Source organism: Macrotis lagotis, chromosome 5 (assembly GCF_037893015.1).
Source record: "Macrotis lagotis isolate mMagLag1 chromosome 5, bilby.v1.9.chrom.fasta, whole genome shotgun sequence".
Lineage (NCBI taxonomy): Eukaryota > Metazoa > Chordata > Mammalia > Peramelemorphia > Peramelidae > Macrotis > Macrotis lagotis.
The window spans coordinates 272,054,557-272,061,973 of record NC_133662.1 but is presented as its reverse complement, the minus strand read 5'-3'; the positions used below and the strand labels follow the sequence as shown (position 1 = coordinate 272,061,973).

General features: G+C 45.0%; 1 protein-coding gene across 34 annotated transcripts in view; it reads left to right on the top strand.

Annotated features, from left to right (window-relative positions):
• The window catches only part of PCBP3 (poly(rC) binding protein 3), a 352,993-nt gene that overhangs the window by 105,451 nt on the left and 240,125 nt on the right, over positions 1–7,417 (top strand). The gene's annotated exons all lie outside the window — the stretch shown is intronic.

The following is a 7,417-nucleotide window of genomic DNA, read 5'->3' as shown; positions in this document are numbered from 1 at the left end:
CTTCCCTGCTTAGAAACTATCAAAGGCTCTTATTTCCTGTACCATAAGGTTGGAACTCCTCTGCTTGGCTTTTAAATTCTCTCCTCAATGTAAGAAGTCAGCTTTGCTTGCCACTAGAAAGCCTCTTTTCTAGTCTAATTCCTGGCATTGTGGACCCTGAGCTGATAGGCTTCTCTAAGGTCATCCTCACTCCATGCTCCTCCACACAAATTTGCTTTTCTTCCTGGAATTCCTCTGGTAAAAACACTTCCTTTGCCTCCTTGCCCTCCATCTCAGTCCCACCCAACCCAAACAATTCAAATTGATGCCACTTTCTTTCTTGCAGAAGCCTCCCAACTCTTCTGGCTCTTAGGATTTCCCATAACAGCGACTCAGACTATCTGAGCTGGAAGACATTAATTTATTCATCATCTATTCCAGAGCATTCCTGCTTGAGGATCCACTCTTCACTTTATCCAATAAGCAGCTCTACTTGGTCAGAGCCAGCTACCTCCCCAAAACGCATGTGCTACTGTGGAATGATTCTGATTTCTCGAAAATGTTTTCATCCATCAATATGCTCTGAAAACCCTGCCCACTACTCCTTCTTTTGGTCTCCTTCTACATAATCCCTTTTACATATGTCATGACAGTGGCTAAGTCTACCCCAAGTCTTCCCTTTTCCAGGCTAAACCACCCCAGATGCTTTCCACCATACTTAGAAATCGTCGTTTCCAGGAGCAATGTCATGCTGGATTCCTTCTCCTGGATGAACACAGTACAGAGATTTTAATGGGACACTAACCTGAATAATCTCTATTTCCCAACTAGACTGAACACTTCTTGAGGGTTTTCCTCTATATTCTCAGAGTGTTCAACACTGAATTGACCTCATATCAGATGGTAAATGATTAGATGAATAGACCAAGATTCAAGGTCTCTTCAGTTATCAGAGGGCTCTCTGGGAGTTGGAGAAGGCCGCCTCCAGGTCTGCTCTTGCTTTTGTTTTCCTGCCTCTGCCAGTGGGTTGGGTCACATGGACAGTGGCAGACTAAATACTGAGCTGAACTGGAACCAGCATTCATCTCAACTGTGGAAAATTAGAGGAAGGTTGAGGGGCTGCTGCTGAGGAGGTCCTCCATCTTAGTGGCTCCCTTGCTGGAAGAGGAAGCAGGATGAAGAGAGGAAAAATTGAAAAGTCTCCTGTCATCACCAGAAGATGGACAACAGGGAGAGGGAGAGGGAATGGGAGAGGGAGCCATGATGAGTCCTATCCACATAGCACACATTGGAGATGGAATCTTTAGGCAATACTGGGAGAAAATCATTGAGCAGTGCTATAAACTTCACCTTGTGGATGAGGAAACCGAGGTTCATACAGTTGAAGGTAGGCAGCCATAAACTGACAACTCAAACTTCACAGGATGGGCAAGGAAAGGGTGATGGCTCCTGACACAAGCCCCCAAAGTCAGATTCAGATGTCTGACTTCTGAGTCTCTCATTGTGCTGCTGGGCCATGTGGTTTCTTTCTTTTTTTTTAAAGGATTTTTTTTTATTTTGAGTTTTACAATTTTCCCCCTAATCTTACTTCCCTTCCCCCAGGTCATGTGATTTCTCCAAATGGTCATAGTGGCATTGGGGGGCCTGGTGCCAGTTGAGTCATCAGGGCCTGTAACTTACCTTCTGGGGAACTGGAGGAACAAGAGAGCTGGGGAAACTGGACAGCCCAGAGTCCAATGTGAATGAATGGATGAACATTGAAAGACACACCAAAGCTTATGAAACAGGCAGGCATAAATTTGGAGGATTTAATTACCAAGAGCAAATCAAGCTTCACAGGGAATGGCTGAGGGGAAGTTGGCCTCACTCCACCTACCCCCTCCCCCAGTCCATATACATCTTAATCTCAGTGTCGCAAAATGAAATCATCTTTCCTCCAAAATCAGTTTCCCAACAGTCTTCCATATCTCCGAAAATCTTAGCCCATCATTCAACTACTTGCCTAGGTTGATTTTTAAAATTATTTTAAAGTGGCCAAATAAACAAAAAAATACACAAAGAAACTTAAATGGCAAAGCAAATCAGTCTAAAGTCATTATTTTTGTAGAGCGTTGGTTTATTCTTTTAAGAAGAGATCCATCTTGAGTACTCCTACTTGCTAGAGATATTTCAACTCTCTTGTCTACACCAATCCTATGACCCTGGTCCAATCAGCTCACTTCTATCTGGCCCTGTAGAAGTCAGTCTCCTGCCCAAGGCAATGCTAAGTCATTCCTTCTTATGGATTCAAGTCCCCAGTCCTGTTTGCTCTAAGCCATCCTTTTCACTGGGGCTGCCCATTGCCGAGTGTTTTATTCAAATAGCTCTAGTAATTTTTCAGAGGCTTAAAATAAAAAACCCCTGAAAAGCATGCGAGTTCTAAGAATTGTATTTGCAACTCTAGGATGACATGTGTTGGCACAGCCCAGCACTGGCTGCCAGTGGCATCTTTCTCACATTCTGTTTCTCTCACGTCACTCATCTACTCAAGAGCCACAAATGTCTCCCTCTTCCTACCACCTGTAGCCATGGCAATTCAACACACACTGATTCTGTGTCTGACAAGGAACACTGGACTTCCTCCAAATTCAAATCAAAACCTATCCTGTCCTCAAGGAATTTACATTCTATGGGTTGGGGCATGCTGCAGCATCTAGAAAGAGAAGTGAAGACTGGGAAGTTTGAGGAAAAGGAAGAACATTAACAGATGGGGAGGGGGAAGCAAGGAATTCTTCCCACAAGAACAGATTCTTCCATTTATATATAATTTCCAAATCTAAAGGCTAGACTTCTTTAGCTTTCCATAATCTGAATCTACTCTTTCAGTTTACTTTACCACTATTCTTTAGACCTCACCTTTCAGTCCAGTGAGGATTAGTTTCAGTTCCTTCCTTCCTTCCTTCCTTCCTTCCTAACTTCCTTCCTTCCTTCCTTCCTTCCTTCCTTCCTTCCTTCCCTCCCTCCTTCCTTCCTTCCTTTTTTTCTTAATCATATTTTTGATCCAGTTTTTAAAATTACAACTCACTATATTAGACACCAGGATTTATAATCTGAGGACAAATTCACAAATAATTATGGTACAAGGGAGAGTGATCTATGAGAAATTTGAATGAGAGTTTGAGCCGACACTTTAGTTGGGCATTGAAGGATGGGTAGGTTTCAACAGATGGAGATGAGAACAGAGACTTTCCAGACACAGGGGACCTTGAAATGGAAGAGTTCTGGATGAACAAAGGGGAATTAAAATTGTACAGTTTGCCTGGAATAGAGACTAAACAAAAGGAACTGGCTGAGAGATGACTGGACCTGCAGGACCATTCTGGATTCTAGCAGGCCTTGAATGCCAAAATCAGGAGTTTGTACTTTTTCTTATGCAATGCAAAGGCCACGCAAGATTTTGTAATAGAAGATGGACATAAAGGAGACAAATTAGAGAGGGCTGGAATGGTGAGAGCAGAAAGGCCAAGAGTCTGGATAAGCCTAAAGCAGAGTGAGAAGGAAGACTGGATGTGTGGGACATTGATGAGGTAGAATGATGGGATGTGGGGGCGAGGGCAGGGAGATGGAAGGGACAATGGTGCCTCAGCCTTTCCTTGCCTGGAGCACCCAATTCTTGCTCCCATTTTATCCAAATCCAGATGATCCTCCTACTCCCCCCCTCCTCCTGGAAGTCTTCCTTGTCTACTCCCAGCCACAATGACCTCGGTCTTTTCTGAACTCTACCATCACTCAATGCTTGTCTCCCTCAATTTACTACTTAATGAATGAACCAATGCATTGCATTGTACTGTAGGGACTATGCAAAGGGTTGGAATTGGGTTCTAGTGCTTCCTTGACTGTTTACTCACAGGCATTCTTGGAAATGGCCCCTGCTTTTTCAGGGCTTCCATTTTCCTCTCCATTGAGTGAGTTGCACTCAGTCTTTGTTCCAGTGCTTTCTTTAGGAGTCTACATCTTGTCTTTGAAGCTACATCCCATGATTCTTGGAGGGGCCTTGCCCCCCTTCAGCTTTGTAGACCCCACATCCTGGACTTCCCAAGGAACTCAGGAAATAAGGGGTGGGGACTAGTGGGTTGGTTGGATGTTTGAAAGCATTCAAACAGACTTCACTTTAGCAGGTGGAGGAAGAGGCCAAGGGCTGCACTCTCTTCATTGTCACTAGTGTTCCTACTGAACTTATCCTCTTTGAAGGTTGTCACTGAGACTTCTTGTCATCCCTGGTGCTTCTTGCAGTGAATGGAACAGAATGGAGCAAGAATTGGGTGCTCCAGGCAGGGAAGGCATGAGGCACCATGGTCCCTTCCATCTCCCTGCCCTCATCCCTACATCCCATCATTCTACCTCATCAGTGTCCCACACATCCAGTCTTCCTTCTCACTCTGCTTTAGGCTTATCTAGACTCTGGACCTTTCTAATGCCCTCACCACTCTAGCCCTTTCTAATTTGTCTCCTTTATGTCCATCATCTATTACAAAATCTTGTGTGGTCTTTGCATTGCATAAAGGCTTCTTGTGGTAGAATTGGAAGCATTGAGATGAACTCTTAAAGGGTGTTAATGGGGGAGAGGTCAATGGTGTTGCTTGGCGGCATGGTAGGGAAGGGAAAACAAGCATTTATTAATTTCACATGTTCCATTTATTCATTACTAAGCAGCCATTGATGGGCCAGGAGTTAGTAAATATTTGGGGAATGTCACCTCATTTGATGACAAGTTTACCCGGAATAGAGACTAAACAAAAAGGAGCTGGTTGAGAGATGACTGGGAAAACCAGTGACTTTCGAGTCACAAATGGCTGGGTTTAAGCATTTGCCATTGACTCATGAGACTTTGGACAAGCCATCTTAACTCTCTAGGTCTGTGTTCTACTGGCAAATAAGGGTCTCAGACAGGATGATCTCAGAGGGCCGCTTGCTACTATTGTCTTTTTTTTTTGTTTGTTTGTTTTGCAAGGCTATGGGGTTAAGTGGCTTGCCCAAGGCCACTGAGCTAGGTAATTTTTAAGTGTCTGAGGCTGGATTTCTTTCTTTTCTTTTACTGCTTATTTATGTCTTGTTTTTAGCCTTATTTCTGAATATGTCCCCACTCCTCACTTGCCATCCCTTTTCTCTCATTAAAAAAAGTTAAAAGGAAAGGCAAAAGAAATCAATTCAGCAAAACCACCTAACACATCAACTGGATCTGAACATACAAGCAGTTCTCCATTTTTCTAGCTGGTGTGTGTGTGTTGTGTCTTTCTGTGTCTATGTCTGTCTGTATGTTGGTGTCTGTGTTTGGGAAACTCTTTAGTTAGGATGAATGGCCATGGGCTGCTCCTCTATCCAAAACAGGCTTAGGAGGGCTGGTTCCTTAGTTCCAATTGGCTTGACACTGTTTCCTGGGAACCAGACCTCTAGGGTCGGTGGCTCTCTGAGTTTCTGGTAGGTGATCTTTAGGGATGAAGGGGAAGGAGATGATGTTGGAGGAGCAGATTTTTAGAGTATCATGTACGCTTTTGTGGTGGTAGTTGTTCAGAAGGCAATATAGATTTCCAGAATCCATATAAATCCCACAGAATGATCTTGACCTTTTAGTAGGAGAGTGCCTTATTCTAGTTGTTTTGAGTGTTAAAAAGGGGCTTCCCCTGAGGGTAAGGGTTTTGTTTTCATGAAGAAAGCCTTTGGGGAGGGAGAAAGAAAGGTGAGAATCCTGTCTGATGGAGGCCCAGAAAACATTAAAGACTGCTCTCCTTTCCAGAATATCTTCAAAGAAATTCAGCATTGGTTCCAATTCCTCCTGAGGAGTGAAGGAAGTGAGCACATCTTGAATAATGTGTGGTTCTGGAAACCTCTAGCAAAGGATTATAGAAGCCTCCCTTATTATTAAGCCCAGTGGTCAGAATAGAATTGGGTGCTGCCAGAATGTTAGCAGACAGTTCTCTTGGGCATTGAAAAATGCCCCCTGAGTTTTCTTTGCTTAATATGATGGGGGGCATGACTGCTGAGGAGAGGAGGAGGGAGTGGTAAGACTTGCTGGGACTGGCCCTTCTCTCCCCATTCTGACCGTAGCATGTATGTCTTCCCTCATATCTGTCCAGCTTCCTCCTTGCTTCCTAAGAGTTTGGCATCCTATACAAGCCCTCATTTGGCAGAAGAGTAGACTGACCATCATCATCATATTGTAAACTCTTGGAGGGTAGGAATGATCTTTTTTCCTTTTTTTCCATCCATAGTACTCACATGGAGTAGAGTCTTCATGAAAGTTTATGGCTTGATTGGCATCTACCCAAAGACATGGAGGTAATGAGTCCAAGAGGGGATTTTCAACCTCAGATGCTGGGGCAGGATTCTTTGGATTGGAGCAGGAGGCCTCTCCCTAAAGCTCTGGTCCTGTGACTGAGGTTGAATTTTTAGCCCCCTTTCTTCTTCTGCCAATCTTTTAGGGGAAAGGAATGCCAGGAATGCAACTTTGGGGCCTTAGGGTCTTCTCTTACTCTTGGAATTTGGCCTTTTGTGCTCTTGAAGCCTACTCCAAAGGCCAGAGATCATACTGCCTTGGAAGGAGCATAATTCCTCTACTCTTTTCTTAGCTGGCTTCCTGGGGAGGACCAGGTGAACTGGGTGGGTGAGTAAGAAGGACGCAGGCAGCAGCCCACACCAGGGAGATTTGATCCTTTTAGCTTAAGCAAAATCACCCCATGGAAAAATGAGCTTTCCAACGTCAGCTGGCAGTCTGCCAGAGGAAGAGATGGTGTCATCGTTTGTATGTGCACATTTGTCAAGTGCTAATTACAATTGGGGAGGCAGATGTTCACCAGCTTTGCTCTTGGGGAACAGGGATTTGTCCAGGCCTGAGACCAGGCTCCATCTACAGGGCAGGGGAAGCTCCTAATGTCCAGGCAGCCATAGAGCCTCTGAAGCCTGAGGATCCTCCAGGGGTTGGGGAGGTGAAGAAAGGAGGGAAGGGAAGGGAGGGAGGAAAGGAGGAAGGGAGGAAGGAAGGAATGGAAGGAGGGAAGGAAGGAAGGAGGGAAGGGAGAGAAGGAAAGAAGGAGGAGTGAAGGAGTGAAGGAGACAATGGCAGGCAGCTGTTACTACTGTAGAGAAGTCTTGGGGGTCAGAGTTTATCCTGCTGTCCTGGGAGGTCCCTTCCAATTCTGAGATTTAGGTTTGTTGGGTCATCTCCCCTCCCCCTCTGCCTCCCTCCAAGGGCTCTTCCCTTGTCCTAGTCAGTTCATGTCCATTTCTGACCTGTTTGTGTCTGGCCATCACAGACCCCAGGGCTAGAAATGGCATCTTGATGTTTCTCAGGCCTCTTCTCCCACTCCCTCCAGAGCCCCCAGAGGGTAGAGGATCACGTGGTTAGACATATCCCCATGCCCAGGAGGATTTCTCACAAACCTCCCACCTGTCTTTTTTACCT